Here is a 16,718-nt window from a genome sequence, read left to right as displayed (position 1 = left end):
GGCTGGGTGGTTGGGTGGGGTAAGAGATGGATGGAAGGATGCGTGGGGCTATGGGTGGGTGGATGGGGGATGAGGGATTATGTGGAGGAATGAATGAATGGTATTGAATCCCATGTTGATGGTGTGGGCTGCCCCTGGCACTGAACCTTGGTGAAACCACCCCCATCCCAACCTGCCAAGTGGTGTAAGGATTCAGCAGACTCTGTGTGTTGGGGGGCCGGAAGGTGGCTGGGCACAGATCTCTAGCTCTTTCAGGGCTCAGACTGTCTTGGGTGGAACGGAGTGGGTGTGGAGGTGGTTGTGGGGGAAACTGCTCTTGAGAATTCATGGCCCCTCCCCGCCAGGGCTGTGCTCCCGCTGCTCAACGCTAAGTGCACCCCCTTCCCCAGCCTCCCTGTTTCACCCCCTCACACTTGATTCAATCCTGGCCGCCCACTGATTCAATTATTCTGCTGCTGGGGTGGCCAGCAATTTTCTTTCGGGACTGAGAAGCTGTGTCAGTATCTGTGTGACTTTGAACAGCACGGGGACCCAGAAACAGAAACACAGACACAAAGAGAAAAGGAGAGAGAGAGAGAGAGAGAGAAATAGAGAGAGACAGACAAACTGTGTGTGAGAGAGTGAGAAAGAGAAAGTTGGTCTGGACCAACCTCACCCCCAAGGCCTCAGAAGGCTTTCCAAGTATTCAAAACAGTGACCATCCTGTAAAAATTCCAGATTTTCCACTCGTGACCTCATTTCACTCCTCCATCCCTCAACACAGACACACAGACACACACACACACACACTTCAGGGCACAAAACTCAGCCTGGATTTTGCAGAGGCCCTTGCTAATGACCAGGAATGAAAAGGGAGCCTTGGGAGGTAGTGACCTTGTCATTCAGAGAGGAATGCAAACAGAGGCTCTGGACTAGAAGTTCCTTTCAGAGTCTAGAGGCATTCCAGGTGCCCATTAGTTCTACATCGGGTTCTTTCATTGTGTGTGTGTGTGTGTGTGTGTGTTTCTGAGCATCTGCCAAGTGCTAGGGGGCTGGGCTGGAGGGAGTGAGGGGGGCAGAGGGAAGAGGTGAGGGTAGGTGCAGAGGACTATGTGGGTTGTGAGGAGAACTTGGGCTTTTACCCAGGGACCTGGGAGCCCTGCAGGGCTGGGGGCAGAGAGGACTTGACTCAGCTTTTGCCATGGCTGGCTATGGGGGAGTATCTTGTCTGGCTATGTCACGTTAATGGTGTGGGCTGCCCCTGGCACTGAACCTTGGTGAAACCCCCCGCCCCCATTCCAACCCTGCCAAGTGGCTCTGAGGATTCAGTAGACTCTTGTGGGGGGCAGATAGGGGGAGGTGGCTGGACTTAGACCTCTAGCTCTTTCAGGGCTCAGTTCCTGAAGGAAGGGTAGGTTCCCCCTCCTTTGGCTCCTTAGCCCCCTCCTCTGTATGAAGGTAATGGATGGGGCCATTTTCAAGCACCCTCCTGTCCTTGACACCTTGGCCAGCGATCCTTGACGACACTGGGGCCCTGTATCATAGGCGATTATCTGTAAGCACCAACCCTCCCGAGAGCTTTGTAGACAATAATGAAATCACCTAATCTTGTGATCAGAGACTTACCAGCCGGCACTTCTCTCCAGGGAGGGATTCCCGTGGCTCTCGCCAGGAAAAAAAAAAAAACAACTTCCTTCTCATTTGGCTTCCCCGCCACCCTGCAGAAGCTTAAGCAAAATCAGCTGTTCCCTAGAGAGGGATCTTGGGGGACTGTTTCATTCATTCGGGCTCTGTTGGAGTCTCTTATGTTCTGGCTGAGCATCCTCATTGCTGTGTGGTTTTGGGCAATCCCCACCCTCTCTGTGTCTTGGTTTCTCTAAACTGGTTCCTGCCACTGCTTCTAAGCTGACTGTGAAGGGCTGCAGGGTGGAAAGCACAGAGTGGGGATCAACCCTTGAGAGACAAAACCTTTCCTTCCCCTACCCTGCTTTTCAATTGTGGCAAAACATCCATGACGTAAAATTTACCATCTGAATCATGGTTAAGGGCACCACTGAGTGGCTCTATTGCTCTTGTTGGCTGAGTGGGCAGCCAACACCACCTTCCATCCATCCACAGAATTTCTTTTTTTATCACCCCAAACAGAAACTCTGTATCCATGACGCTTGCTTTTTTATCATCACAAAGTATCTTGGTGATCCTGTCATGGGAGACCTTAGTCTTTTACACATTTGCATAGGACTCCCGTGTGGAATGTTCATCACTCCATCCTTTTTTCTAAGCTTTCTCGGTTCAGTTCAGTTCAGTCACTCAGTTGTGTCTGACTCTTTGCGACCCCATGAATCGCAGCACACCAGGCTTCCCTGTCCATCACCAACTCTCGGAGTTCACTCAAACTCATGTCCATTGAGTCAGTGATGCCATCTAGCCATCTCATCTTCTGTTGTCCTCTTCTCCTCCTGCCCCCAATCCCTCCCAGAATCAGAGTCTTTTCCAATGAGTCAACTCTTCACATCAGGTGGCCAAAGTATTGGAGTTTCAGCATCAGCATCAGCATCAGTCCTTCCAATGAACACCCAGGACTGGTCTCCTTTAGGATGGACTGGTTGGATCTCCTTGCAGTCCAAGGGACTCTCAAGAGTCTTCTCCAACACCACAGTTCAAAAGCATCAATTTTTCAGCGCTCAGCCTTCTTTACAGTCCAACTCTCACATCCATACATGACCACTGGAAAAACCATAGCCTTGACTAGATGGACCTTTGTTGGCAAAGTAATGTCTCTGCTTTTTAATATGCTGTCAGGTTGGTCATAACTTTCCTTCCAAGGAGTAAGCATCTTTTAATTTCATGGCTGCAATCACCATCTGCAGTGATTTTGGAGCCCAAAAAAATAAAGCCTGACACTGTTCCCACTGTTTCCTCATCTATTTCCCATGAAGTGATGGGACCAGATGATCTTCATTTTCTGAATGTTGAGCTTTAAGCCAACTTTTTCACTCTCCTCTTTCACTTTCAAGAGGCTTTTTAGTTCCTCTTCACTTTCTGCCATAAGGGTTTTTTTCCTACATGGCTCTAATTCTTAAGTTTTTTTTTTAATTTTCATATTTATTTTTGGTTGAACTATGTCTTTGTTGCTGCACACAGGCTTTCTCTAGTTGCAGAGAGCCACTCTTTGTTGCTCCATGACATGTGGAATCTTCTTGGAACTGGGATTGAACCCATGTTCCCTGCATTGGCAGGCAGATTCTTATCCACTGCGCCACCAGGGAAATCCTAATTCTAGAGTTTTTGCTCTTGGTCACTGAGCCATTCAGCTGAGAACCCTTGCTTCCTGGGGTGATATCAACCATATTTTAGCTCCAGGTATGTCTGCAGTATTGACCAATGAGAATGGATGTGCTGGAGCCAGGTCTTAGCAGTGCTGTCAGTGGCTAGATCTTGGAGGAGGTCCAGGGGACTTGGGGACGGGTCAGGGGAGTGGGCACGAGACATTATCCATTTACTGAGTGTTCCTGGACAATGACAAGCTCAAGGTCAAGGCCAAGTTTGGAACACGGTGTGTGTTTCTCTTTAACTACCAGTGCTGAGGTCTGAGGCTTCCCAAAGCCAATTCTGCCACCCTCATCCAACAGAGATTCTTCCTTCTTCTTGACAGGATCTTGGGTTTTGGAAAGAAAAGGCTAACAGATCCTTAGGAAACCTCTGTAGCAAGCAGTCAGGAGTAGGATGGCAGGGAGGGGTCCCATTAGGGCAGCCAAAGGGTCCTGAGAGCCCCTGGCCAGTCCCTGGTCCAGCCTGCAAGCCTGGAAGAGCGTCCCCTCCCTCTTGAGCCTTCCTGGGAAGGTGGATGGAAAAGGAGGGTACTGGATGCCTGGTGAGGTGGAACTTCACATTTTTCCATCAGGAAAAGCTGCCAGCCACATTTCCTTTGTAGAGTCGAGACAGCTAAACTCCGTGAAGTAGAACTTCTTTATTTAGAGAGAGTCAGTTGACTGATTTCTCCTCGTTTTGCTCGTATTTAAGTGGATGCTCACAGTCGTGGGGGAATGGTGATGACGATGCTGTAGCAGATAGGATCTGTCAAACCAGCCCCTAATCCGACAGCTGAGAGCACTAAGCGTTTATTTTGGTTCACGAGTCTGCAGATTAGCCCGGTGATTCTTCTAATCGCAACCAGGCTCATTCCTGCCTCTGCACTCATCTCAGGCTTGCAGGCAGCTCTGCAGATCTTGGCTGGGCTCTTTCGTTTGGGGATCAGCTGGCTGTTGGCTGGGACAAGTGGGCTTTCTTCCAGGGATGCTCTTCTGGCAAACCAACCTGGGGTTATGTGCATGGCAGTTGGGCTTCAAGAGAGTGAACAGCAGCGTGCAAGTCCTGTTGAACTTGGAAACAGACCCTGTTCCAGTCAAATCTAGAGATGACTGTGGCCTCAGCTGGCACCTCGATTGTAACCTTGCAAGAAACCCTGGGGTGCAGGACCAGCTAAACCATGTCAGGGCTCTTGACCCCCAGAAACTGTAATAAATGGTTGTTGGTTTAAGCTGCTGTGTTTGGGGCAACTCGTTACACAGCAGTAGCTGACTAATAATACACCTCTTCCAAAATTCCTTCATGTGTTGAGTGGGCATGTGGGGATAAGGTGGAACTCATGGGAGCAAACAAATTGATATTCCTTTTCCTTCCCTTCTGAGTTTCTCTCTAATGGGTCGAGGTGGCCCCAAGGGAGATATAAAGGCAGGGAAGGAACACTCAGTGGTGTCCCAGTAGGGATTTTGTTATAAAGCAAGTGGGAGGGGAGCTGGGGGAAGAAGCTGGTTGGTTCTAATAAAGAGTGTGATGAGGGCTGGAAGTCCTGCTTCATTCATTCCCCCTGTCCTGCTGTCCTAGGGTCTAGCTTGGGGATGGAGGCCTGAACTCATTCATGAGTGTAAGCTATTTGGCTCTAACCTTGGGGAACCAAGTTGGGGTTCCACTGGGTCCAGTGCAAGGACATGGCTTAGCAGGGATCTGGAAAAGCTGACAAGACTGTGCAAGACCATTGTTCAGCAGCACCACCTTGTGGCAGCCACAGGACTAACAGCAGAAATGGCCACCCATCCCGCCACCTGGTCCCTTCTCTAATGTTTGACACAGAGAGAGAGAGAGAGAGAGAGAGAGAGAGAATCCTCTTTGCACTAATAAATGGCTCAAGGGTCTTGGAAAATTTGAGGGAAATGTCAAGAAGCAGGCAGTAGGAACATAGGAGATTAATGGGAGAATGAAGGAAAACTGGCCCCATTTAGACCATTTTTGGCTTTTCAGCCTCTTCTGCATCCTTCCTTCTTGTGGAACAGTGTCTTGGATTGTCCTGGGGGGACCTCTCCTGTCTTGCTTTTGGTTCATGAGGTTCAGGCAGGGCTCCAGGGAGGGAGGCTGTGACAGTGCCGCAGCCCCACCCATATCCTCTTGAGCTCATGCAAAGCCTGCTTACTGTGAACACCTGAAACCATGTCTCTGAAGGTGTTTTGTGGCGGTTGGAGCTAAGACGGAGAGTTATTGCAGCCCTTTGCCTTTATGGATAGGAAGTTGGTGGATAAATACTGCAGCTCCCCTGTCTTTCTGGTGAGATAACTCCAAGAGATGCTCTGCACAGTATCCTAAAGACTCACAGGGGGTCCCAGTTGCCCACACAATAACCCCCTACTCTTGCCTCAGGGTCTTTTTCTGGGGGAGCCCAGTCAAGAACACTGGGGACTTCCCTGGTGGTCCAGTGACGAAGACTCTGAGCTCCCAATTCAGGGGGCCCAGTCCCGGTCAGGGAACTAGATCCTGCATGCCACGACTAAGAGTTCTCATGCTGCAGCTAAGACTTTGCATGATGCAACTAAAGATGCTTCATGCCTCAGTGAGGATTGGAGTCCACATGCCAGTTAAGATCCAGCACAGTTGAAAAACAAATACTCCACCCACCCACCCCTGCAAAACAAACAGAAATCCCAAATCCAAACAACACCACCCAGGGCTGGCCAATCAGGTTTCTGAACCTCTGGCTTCAGTGATCAGCTCAGGGCCTCCCACCATGACCCAAGTTAGCCAATCAGAATGAACTCCTGAACATGTGCTGGAATTAAAGGGGAAATGATGCTCTTTTCTTCAGGGGTTGCTGTGCTAATAGAAAGGTGGTCTTCCTGGAAGCTATCTAGTCACCATGTGGGAAGTATCTCCAGGTGAATGGAACTAATAGAGAGGAAAGCAGATGATCCTATCATAATTTGAGCACCTGGATCAAACTGTGCCTGAAGCCATATATTTTGTTACAATAGCTCTCTTTTTGCTTAAACCAAAGTGTCTGTTTGTTTTGTTATTTGCAAACCAAAGGGCCCTGACTGTTGAAGACCTGGAGCTGGAGAAGTTGGTCTCGTGCAGTGTATGCGTTTGCTGGGCCTGCCATAACAAAGCATTGCAGAGGGGGTGGCTTCAACAACAGAAATTTATTTTCTCACAGTTCTGGATGCTGGAGACAAGCCTGAGACAAGGTGTCAGCAGGACCGGGTTCTTCTCCTTGGCTCGCCGATGGCTGTCTTCCCCCGTGTCCTCACATGCCCCTCCTCCCCTGTACATGTCTGTGTCCTAATCTCTTCTTATAAGGACACCAGTCCTATTGGATTAGGACCCACCTTAATGACCTCATTTTAACTTAATTACCTCTTTAAAGACCCATCTCCAAATACAGTCACATTCTGAGGTCCTAGGGGTTAGGATTTCAACATATGAATTTTGGGGAGATGCAATTCAGTGCATAATGGGCACCAAGCAGGTGGTGTGTGTGTGTGTGTGTGAGAGAGAGAGAGAGAGAGAGAGAAAGAGAGAGAGCGAGTGAGAGAGAGATCAGCAGAACCTCTCCAGCTGCAGAATTGCTTTGTTTGGGCCTGGAGGCTGGGGGTCCAGGTGCTGCTGAGGGTGACAGAGGAGGGAATCCACTTCTAGCATCTGGGAGATGATGGGGACAAGAGCAGCCAAGTAAGCTGCTTTAGGGCTGGGCCCTCTGGCACTGCAGGTAGAAGCCCTTTCTGCAGAGGGCTTAATGATGGGGGCCTTGGAGCTAGACTGCCTGGGTTCAAATTCCAGCCCTGGAACTTGCCTGTCCTGTGGGCACTTCAGTAACCCTCTCTGTGCCTCTGTGAGCATCCACATATTTATCTTCTTCCCCTCACCTGAGATGCCTCATTGAGTCACTACTCAGCCCCAGGCACCCTGGCCAGGGAGGCTGAGGCGGGGGGTGACTGATGGGCTCTGCCTTGAGGGTTAGGTCTTTAGATCCATGCTGATCTGCTGCTGGGTTCATCTTTCTAAAATCATAGCTGCATTGCTGCTCTCTTTCTGCTGGAGAACTTTCTATGGCTCCCTATTACCTGTAGGAAGTCCCAACTCTTTCTGCCACTCACCAGGCCTTCCCTCTCCCTTCCACCTGTCCCTTCAAAATCTCCTCGTATTTTAAGGCCCAGATCAAATGTTGCCTCTTCCAGGAAGCCTTTGCAGACTCCCTTGAAATTTCATCTAGCTCCTCACAGGGTTTAATCTACTGTCAGTAACCAAAGTACTCGTCATAGTTCACATAACCCTCAGGTCAGTTCTATGATTCGGTCTTTATCTCAAATCCATTTTGCAGACAAGGAAACTGAGGCACAGCAAGATGAATTAGGGATTCCCAGTTAGCACTAGTGGTGAATAATCTGCTTGCCAGTGCAGGAGACGTGGGTTTGATCCTTGGGTCAGGAAGATCGCTTGGAGTAGGAAGTGGGAAACTGCTCCAGTATTCTTGCCTGGAAAATTCCAGGGACAGAGGAGCTTGGTCGGCTACAGTCCATGGTGCTGCAAAGAGAAGTATACGACTGAGCACACACACACAAGATGAATTAGCTGGTCCAGCTTTAGAGGAGGAGCTGAGGTAGGGACCCCTGATCCATGGACCCCGCAATTTGGGCTCCTATGCTCTGTTCTTTTTCTGGCTGGTGATTCCTGCCTCTGAGTGTTTCCATGATGGGGGGCTGACTTTCCTCGCCTGGATGGCCTTGGAACCTTGCCTCCTCCAGGATGAAGGAGGCTGGGCAGAGACAGGGAGAGGGAGAGACAGAGGGTGCCAGGATGGAGGTGGGAGGGTGGCAGCCAGCGAGAGGGATGGGGCAGGGGGAGATTGATCGTCCTCAGGATGCTGGGCCTCCATGGCCACGTGGCTGGTGGCTTTTGTGGAGATATGTCATGTTGCAGACTCAGCACTTGGCCCGCATCCCCCATGACCGCTGCCGCCCCAGCCTCCCACTAGAAAGAGAAAAGAGCTTATGAGCCCCTGGTGCTGCCACCAAACCCGAGCTGGGTTCTCCATGGTCTCTGTTATGCAGTAACTTTCTCCCCAGAGGTGAGGAGGACAGTAGTTCTTAGCCAGGCAAGAAAGGGGCTTGCCTGGGGCTTAAGTTTTGGCTTTGTCACCCACTGGGTGACCTTAAGATGCCCTTCAACCTCCCTGTGCCTTTGTTTGTAACTCTCTTCTCTAGAGGGTCAGCATGGGCCTGGCAGGCTGGAGCTGACGTTGGGGGGCTCACCTAATGATAACCACAATGATAGTAGTAATACAAGCCACAGCTGTGGTTACAAACAGTATCCTGGCTGAGGAAAGCATGGGCCTTGCAATCACACACACCTGGGTCCAAATTCCAGTTTTTTTTGAAATTTGCAAGACTTAAAGGCACCGTGGGCAAGCTGTTCAGTCTTTGGGGTCTGAATGTTCTGATCTGAGCAGTGAGTACAGTGATATTTTCTCTTTTGTGGAGGCTGTGAGGAGGAGCTGGGGAGGACTAGGAGGGTGAAGGTCCAGGAGATTGAAGGTTGTCATCTCCATAATGTGGCAAATCCCTACATACATGAAAAGAAAGTGAAAGTTGCTCAAGTTGTGTCCGACTCTTTGTGACCCCATGGACTGTACAGTCCATGGAATTCTCCAGGCCAGAATACTGGAGTGGGTAGCCTTTCGCTTCTCCAGGGTCTCTTCCCAACCCAGGTCTCCCGCATTGCAGGTGAATTCTTTACCATCTGAGCCACAAGGGGACCACTCCATACATACATACGAAGGGGAATTAAGGTTGTTCATGGCGTGAAGGTTGCCAGTCTTTCTTTAAGAGACCTTAAGAGAGAGTGGAGGAGGAAATGGCACCCCACTCCAGTATTCTTGCCTGGAAGAGTCCGTGGACAGTGCAGTCTGGTGGACTACAGTCCATGGGGTCGCTAACAGTTGGGCTTGGCTGAGCAAATGAACACACACGGACGAGAGAGCGTCTGTGTGTGCGTGTATGCGTACGTCCGTACGTCCGTGTGTGCGTGCGTGCATCTGTGTGTGCGTGCTCTGCGTGCTCAGTCATGTCAGAGTCTTTGCAATGCCATGGACTGTAGCCCCCCAGGCTCCTCTGTCCATTGGATTCTACAGGCAAGAATGCTGGAGTGGGTTGCCATGCGCTCCTCCAGGGGATCTTCCCCACCCAGGGATAGAATCCGCGTCTCCTGCATGGGCAGGTGGGTTCTTTACCATCTGAGCCACCAGGGAAGCCAAGTCCAGGTGGAGCCAGTGCAGTTTTTAGACGTGGAAGAGGCAGGAGGGGACATGGAGAAGTAGAGAGATGGCAGCGTGTGAAGGACTTGAGCCGCCATTGCTGGCTGTGAAGATGGCAGAAGGAACCAGGGTCCAGAGGATGCCAGAGGCCTCCTGAAGCTGGAAAAGGCAAGAGATGGATCCCTAGGGCCGCTCTTGGAAACAAGCCCTGCCCACACCTTGATTTTAGCTCGGTGAGACCCACGTGAGCCTTCTGACCTTCAGCACGGTAAGAGAATACATTTATTTTTCTGTGTTTCACTGAGTTTGTGGTAATTGGCTAAAATACAGGAACCAGAGAAAACTAACAGGTAATGACTGGCATGAGCAGATGTGAGGGTCAGGAGTGTGTCCCTCGTTGCCTGTCTCCTGACGTCCATCCTCCGGTCTTTCCGCACCTAGATTGCTAGAGGTGGTAGCAGAGGAACGTTGTTGTTTTTCAGTCGCTAAGTCACGCCCAGCTCTTTGCGACCCCACGGACTGCAGGACACCAGGCTCGCCTATCTTTCACGGTCTCCCGGAGTTTGCTCAGATTCATGTCTGTTGAGTTGGTGATGTTATTTAACCATTTCATTCTCTGCTGCCATCTTCTACTTTTGCCTTCAATCTTTCCCAGCATCAGGATCTTTTCCAATGAGTCAGGCCTTGGCATCAGGTAGCCAAAGTTTTGGAGCTTCAGTATCAGTCCTTTCAATGAATCTTCAGGGTTGATTTCCTTTAGAATTGACTGGTTTAATTTCCTTGAGTTCAAGGGACTCTCAAGAGTCTTCTCCAGCACCACAATTTGAAATCATCTGGCTCTCTGATAATGACTCCATTTCCCAACCTCCTCCCTGCCCCACCCCCCACCCCCAGCTAGCTAGCTAGCTAGCTAGGTGTGGCCATGGGAATGAGTCCTGGCCAAGGAGATTTGGGGAAGGTCTTCATGGAAGGCTCCACATAGGAGACAGTCCAGTGGAGAAGGACTCTTTTGTCCTTCCACCTTTCTTCCTTCCTGCTGCTAGAACAAGATTGTGATGGTTGGTGCTTTGCAATGAGTTTGGACCATGAGGAAAAACATGGTAGATATCCTTAGGAAGAGACAGGACTCTGTTCTTGAATAACTAAATCCTCCTTGGATGAAGAGGTCATTCATTTATTTAGCAAGCATTTAATGAGCACCTTCTGTGTGCTGTGGGGAACCTGTGAACAAAACAGATGAAAATTCTTGTCCTTGGGGAGTTGACATTTGGAGAAGGAAGGATCAGATAATGAACAAATACATATTTTCAGGAAATTATTAGTACTAGACAGAAAAATAAAGGAGGATATTAAAAATCAGCACAGGGATTGTTGAGTGAAGGCTCTTGGAAGAGGTGCCTTTTGAGGAAAGACCTTAATGATTTGTTGTATAAGATGAAAAATGTTTCCTAATGTTGGACCAAGTTAAGTTGGGTTTTCCTGTTGCTTGCAGCCGAAAGCATTGATACTCTTTGAGTTCTTGTCATATCCACTGGGTGAGGCAGCCCTACTAAGTGATTCTGTTTTACAGAGTAGGAAATTGAGGCTGGGAGGAGGAGGTGACATGCCCAAGATCACACAGCAAATAAGGTGCAGAGCCAGGATTTAAACCCTGAGGTGGAGTGGGTGTCTGGGAGCCACGGAGTTTGAAGTTAGGATTAATGAATTGAGATCAGGTGGGGGCAGGAAGATGCATGATGAGACATGTCCAAACTCCACACCTCTGTTTCTGCAGTCTTCCCTGCCTGGGATGCCTTCCTTTCCGATCCCAGTGGCAGCTGTGCCTCCTCCAGGAAGTCTCCCTGGCCCTCACTAGCCCTGTGGCCCCATTGTGCCCTGTGGCTAGAGCCCAGAGGCTTTGGGGACAACCTCAGGTTCCTTCCCCTTTCCTAGTTGCTGTGCCGTCATGTTTATGCATCACTCTGGGAAAAACTGATTACATTCAAGCCTGACCTTCTTCCTGTCGGCGGGGCCCATCATCATGTCAATCACACGGCTCAGAGAGGGAAAAATTATTTTATCTTTAACGACACTTAAAACTGCTCAGCAGGGCCGTCACGGAGACTGGGCACAGGCAGCTGCCGGCCCCTGAGCTCTGGATCGCGCATCGCTCAGGCTCCTGCTCTGCTCTGTCCTCCCCTTACAGAAACTGCTAGAGCCTTCTGATTTGCAGACCTAGTCCCCACCCTCCGAGTCCACACGTCTCCAAATGGAGTGTGTCCCTCTCTCTGTCAGTCTCTCTGTCTCTTTCTGACTCCGTCTGTTGCTGTCTCTACCTCCTTCTGTCTTTATTAGTACGTGGGAAGACCAAGTGACCCCTCCTGCGTATCAGGTGCTCATCCACTGTGGTCACCCACAAAGCATTTTCATCTCCCTAGCACCCTGTGGTGGAGACCCCATGATCATGCCCATTTTCCAGTGCTGGAGACTGAGGCCCAGAGAGGCCAGGCTCTCTTTTCAGGGTCACACAGCAATAGCAAGGCAGACTGGCTACCAGGATTCTCTGTCTCTGAATAGAAAGAAAATCTGCTGTTCCTTCCCTCCAAAAGCAAGATGAGATCTTGGAGGCTTTGGACGGCTCAGACCTCAGGGTTTGGTTTGACTCTTGAGTCAGACACCATGTGATATTGGGCGGATATTAAATATCTTTTTGCCTCAATCTCACCATTAGGTGAATGGGCCCCTGGGGGAGATTTTTTTTTTTTCAGTTGAAGTTTAGTTGATTTACAATGTTGTCTTAGTTTCTGGTGTACAGCAAAGTGATTCAGTTATACCTATATATTCTTTTTCATTGTAATGTATTATATTGATAATAAATACATTGATATATATTGATATTGAATATAGTTCGTGGCGCTATACAGGAAGCCCTGTAGTTTGCCTATTTTATGTACAGAGGTGTGTGTACATCAGCTAATCTCATACTCCTAATTCATCCCTCCCCCATCCCTTCCCTTTGGTAACCGTAAGGTTGTTTTCTATGTCTGTGAGTCTATTTTTGTTTTATAAAGACGTTTATTTATCTCATCAAAAAAAATTATTTATTTATTTGTTTTTGGTCTTCACTGTGGTGAGCAGGCTCCACTCACTGTCGCGACACGAGGCCTGCTCATTGCAGTAGCTTCTCTTGTAGAGCGAAGGCTGTAGAGCGAAGGCTCAGGAGTTGTGGAGCACAGGCTTCGTTGCCGTGCGGCATGTGGAGTCTTCCCAGATCAGGGACTGAACCCCTGTGGCCTGCATTGGCAGGCAGAGTCTTAACCACTGGGTCTCCAGGGAAGTCTTTTATCATTTTTTTTAGATCCCACATATACGTGATACGCTGTGGTGTTTGTCTGGCTTACGTCACTTAGTACGATAATCTCTAGGTCCATCCATGCTGCCACAAATGGCATTATTTCATTTTATGGCTGAGTAATATTCCATTTTATATATGTACCACATCTTCTTTATCCGTTCATCTGCTGATTGACATTGAGGTTGCTTCCATGCCTTGACTGTTGTGAACAGTGCTGCGAGGAACGTTGATCGGGGTGCACGTATCTTTTTGACCCTGTAGGATTCTTGAGAACTGGGGTCTTGAATGTCACAGCAGGCTTGTCAGATAAAACACAAAACATCCAGTTAAGTTTGAATTTCAGATGAATCAGGAACAACTCTCTAGTATAAGTATGTCCTAAATATGGAATGGGGTAGGCTTATGCTAAAATTCACCTGCTGTTTGTTTGAAACTCAGATTTCACTGGGTCTCCCGTAGTTTTCCTGGCCAAATTTGGTAGTCTTAGCACAGGGGTCTACCAGGCTCCTCCATCCATGCCTGGAAAATCCCATGGAGGGAGGAGCCTGGTAGGCTGCAGTCCATGGGGTCGCTAAGAGTCATACACGACTGAGCGACTTCACTTTCACTTTTCACTTTCACGCTTTGGAGGAGGAAATGGCAACCCACTCCAATGTTCTTGCCTGGAGAATCCCAGGGACGGGGGAGCCTTGTGGGCTGCCGTCTATGGGGTCGCACAGAGTCGGACACGACTGAAGCAACTTAGCAGCAGCAGCAGCAGCACAGGGGTCTAGAGGAAGAGAAGGTTCTGGACACTCTGGGGCAGATTCATTTACAGACATGGTGCCAGGCTCTTCAAACACAGGACAGGCTGAGAGATTTACGGGCAATATGGCACACATCCCCCTGCTGGGGCCAGGGACCGCTTCAGCCATTTGAAAATGGTGGTGTCCATTGGGGCTTGAATATCTCGGGCAAAGCTGAGCAGAAGCCCCAAACTTCACGAGATGACAGTGCAGTCCAACTCAGGCCACTGTCTTCCTGTCCTATCTTCCTCTTGGCCCTGCCAGTCCCCCATCACAGCCCATCCCCAAGGCTGGTGGCCCTCAACTTGAGGTGTCAATCCCTCCAATTCTAAATTTTGCCCCAGAAATCAATTAGGACCCTGGGCGAGTTGATTATAAATCAGCTATTTTCATAATTGTTGTGTCTTTAATAAATCAAAGCCGTGCAAGTCGCTGGCAAAATGGAGCTGTTCTCCAAGGGTCATCCATTACCCAGGGGAAGACAGGACGGCGTTCACATTCTTCTGTCCTCCACCCAATCTGGAGAGGCGGTCGGCCGGCCAGGGAGTTCCTGGACCTGGGCCGGGCTGTTCCATTACGGAATTGCTTAAGCAGCGTTTTAAATAACAAAAAGGGATATCATTTAATTTTTTTGCAACCTGGAGATCAATACACTGTCCTTCAGATGGCATGACGGATCGTCTTGGCGAGCTTCTGCGAGTTAATCCAATTTCCCTGGGTCTGGATGAGACTGGGCGGGCTGGGTGAAGCCTCCTGCCTGCCAGGCAGAGCTCATCCTGGGATGTGTGGTCTCCCACCCAGCCTGTGAGCGCTGCGGGAACATATATACAGCAGTGGGGGAAGAGGGCAGGTGGGCAAGGAGCCAGTTCTGTAAGGCAGTGGTTCTACTCAGGGATGATCCTGCCCCACCTCCAGGGAACACTGGATGTCTGGGGACATTGGGACTTGTCACAGTGGGGGATGCTCCTGGCATTGAGTGGGTAGGGGCCCAGGGAGGCTGCTCCACACCCCCACAGTGTCCAGGATGGTCCCTCCACAGAGAACAACCCAGACTCAAAAGTCAGCAGTGCCAAGGCAGAGAAACACTGCTTTGGGTTAATACATGGAGGATCCTTCCCTCTGCCCCCTCTTCACTTCTGAGCCCTGTGTCCCTGTTGTTCCAAAGCTTGGAGGGACCAGGCTTGCTGTGGTAACAGAGAGACCCTGGCTCAAGTTCCGGGTCTGTGGCTGATGGCACAATAGTCCAGGGAAAAGTGGCTCTGTTCAGTTTCTTCCACCATCACGTGGGTCTCCGGGTTCCTTGCCTGCCTCTCTGCAGGGCTACAGAGATCCTGGAGGCAGTGATTCAATCCATCCATTGTATTCTGAGCACTTACTGTATGCCAAGCCCTGTTGTAGGTATTGAGGATCCAGACACCAAGATGGAGATTTAAATTCTAGTTGAGGGTGGGGGGGACTTCCCCTTGCAGTCCAGTGGTTAAGACTCTGCATTTCTGATGTAAGGGGGAGCAAATTCAATCCCTGGTCAGGGAACTAAGATCCCACGTGCAGAAAAAAATTTTTCTAGCTGGGGAAGAGGAAGATTTGGTGAGTAAATAAAGGAAGAAGAAGGCAGTTTCAGAGGCTGGTTTCTCCAGAGAAACAGAACCAATAGAATATATATGTATATATATCGGAGAAGGCAATGGCACCCCACTCCAGTACTTTTGCCTGGAAAATCCCATGGATGGAGGAGCCTGGAAGGCTGCAGTCCATGGGGTCGCTGAGGGTTGGACACGACTGAACGACTTCATTTTCACTTTTCACTTTCATGCATTGGAAAAGGAAATGGCAACCCACTCCAGTGTTCTTGCCTGGAGAATCCCAGGGACAGGGAAGCCTGGTGGGCTGACGTCTATGGGGTCGCACAGAGTAGGACACGACTGAAGTGACTTAGCAGCAGCAATGTATATGCATATATATATGTATATGTATACATGCACACACACATCACACATCTAGGAAGAGATTTATTACTAAAAGGATTTGGCTCATGTGATTATAGAAACAAGAAGTCCTGTAATGGGCCATCCACAAGCTGGAGACCCAGTCTGAGGGCAGGAGAAGACGATATCCAGCTCCTGTGATGGTCAGGCAGAGAGTGAGTTCTCCCTGCTTCTATCCTTTTGTTCTGTTCAGGCCCTCCACAGGGAGAGCCATGTGCTATGCTCAGTCTGCCAATTCAAATGCTTCTCTTCTCCGAAAACATCCTCACAGACACACCCGGAAATAATGTTTAACCAAAGATCTGGGCACCCCCTGTGGCCCAGTGTAATTGACACTTAAGATTAACCGCAGGGGGCTTCAGCAAGGAGGTGACATTGGAGCAGGCGCCCTCTAATGGCTGCTGCAGGAAGGACAGACTGGGGGTGCTGAGGGGCAAGTGATCAGGTGGTCCAGGCAGGTGACGATGATGTCTTCCAGGTGAAGACAGAGGAGGAGAGAGGAAGAGAGATTCCGAAGGGTTTTGAAGGCAGAGAGGACAGGATTTACTGAAAAGATTAGAAGTCAGACAGACAAGAAAAGGATGAGACCACGGATGAAAGCCAGGGGGCCTGTGACAATTCCCCTCTCAGGGCCTCAATCTTCGAATTTATAAAATGGGGCTGATATCGCCCATCTCAAAAAAATTTTTTTTAACTTTTAAAATTCTTTTCCGTCGTGGTTTATCACAGGATACAGTAGCATCTTGTTGTTAATCCATTCTTTATGTAATAGTTTGCATCTGCTAACCCCAAACTCCTCCTCCATCCCCCCCACCCCCTTCTCCTTGGCAACCACAAGCCTGCTCTCTGTGAGTCTCTGTTTCGCACATAAGTTCATTTGGGTCATATTTTAGATTCCACATATAAATGACACCATACTGTCTTTGTCTTTCTGACTTCCTTTATTTAGTATGGTAACCTGTAGGTCCATCTGTGTTGCTGCAAATGGTATTATTTCATTCTTTTTTATGGCTGAGTAGTATTCCATCGTGTGTGTGTGTGTGTGTGTGTGCTTG

At 49.4% G+C, this 16,718-nt stretch overlaps 1 protein-coding gene across 1 annotated transcript in view; it reads left to right on the top strand.

Annotated features, from left to right (window-relative positions):
* The first annotated feature begins 9,504 nt into the window (after nucleotides 1–9,504).
* Nucleotides 9,505–16,718, top strand: part of PTPRS (protein tyrosine phosphatase, receptor type, S) — a 261,020-nt gene continuing 253,806 nt past the window's right edge. Inside the window, exon 1 of the mRNA XM_010828456.1 lies at nucleotides 9,505–9,827. The gene's annotated coding sequence lies outside the window, so the exon portion shown is untranslated. The remainder of the gene's footprint in view (nucleotides 9,828–16,718) is intronic.

Source organism: Bison bison, unplaced genomic scaffold (genome assembly GCF_000754665.1).
Source record: "Bison bison bison isolate TAMUID 2011002044 unplaced genomic scaffold, Bison_UMD1.0 scf7180017864492, whole genome shotgun sequence".
Lineage (NCBI taxonomy): Eukaryota > Metazoa > Chordata > Mammalia > Artiodactyla > Bovidae > Bison > Bison bison.
Note: the sequence above shows the minus strand (reverse complement) of the source record. Positions and strands in the feature narration are given on the sequence as shown.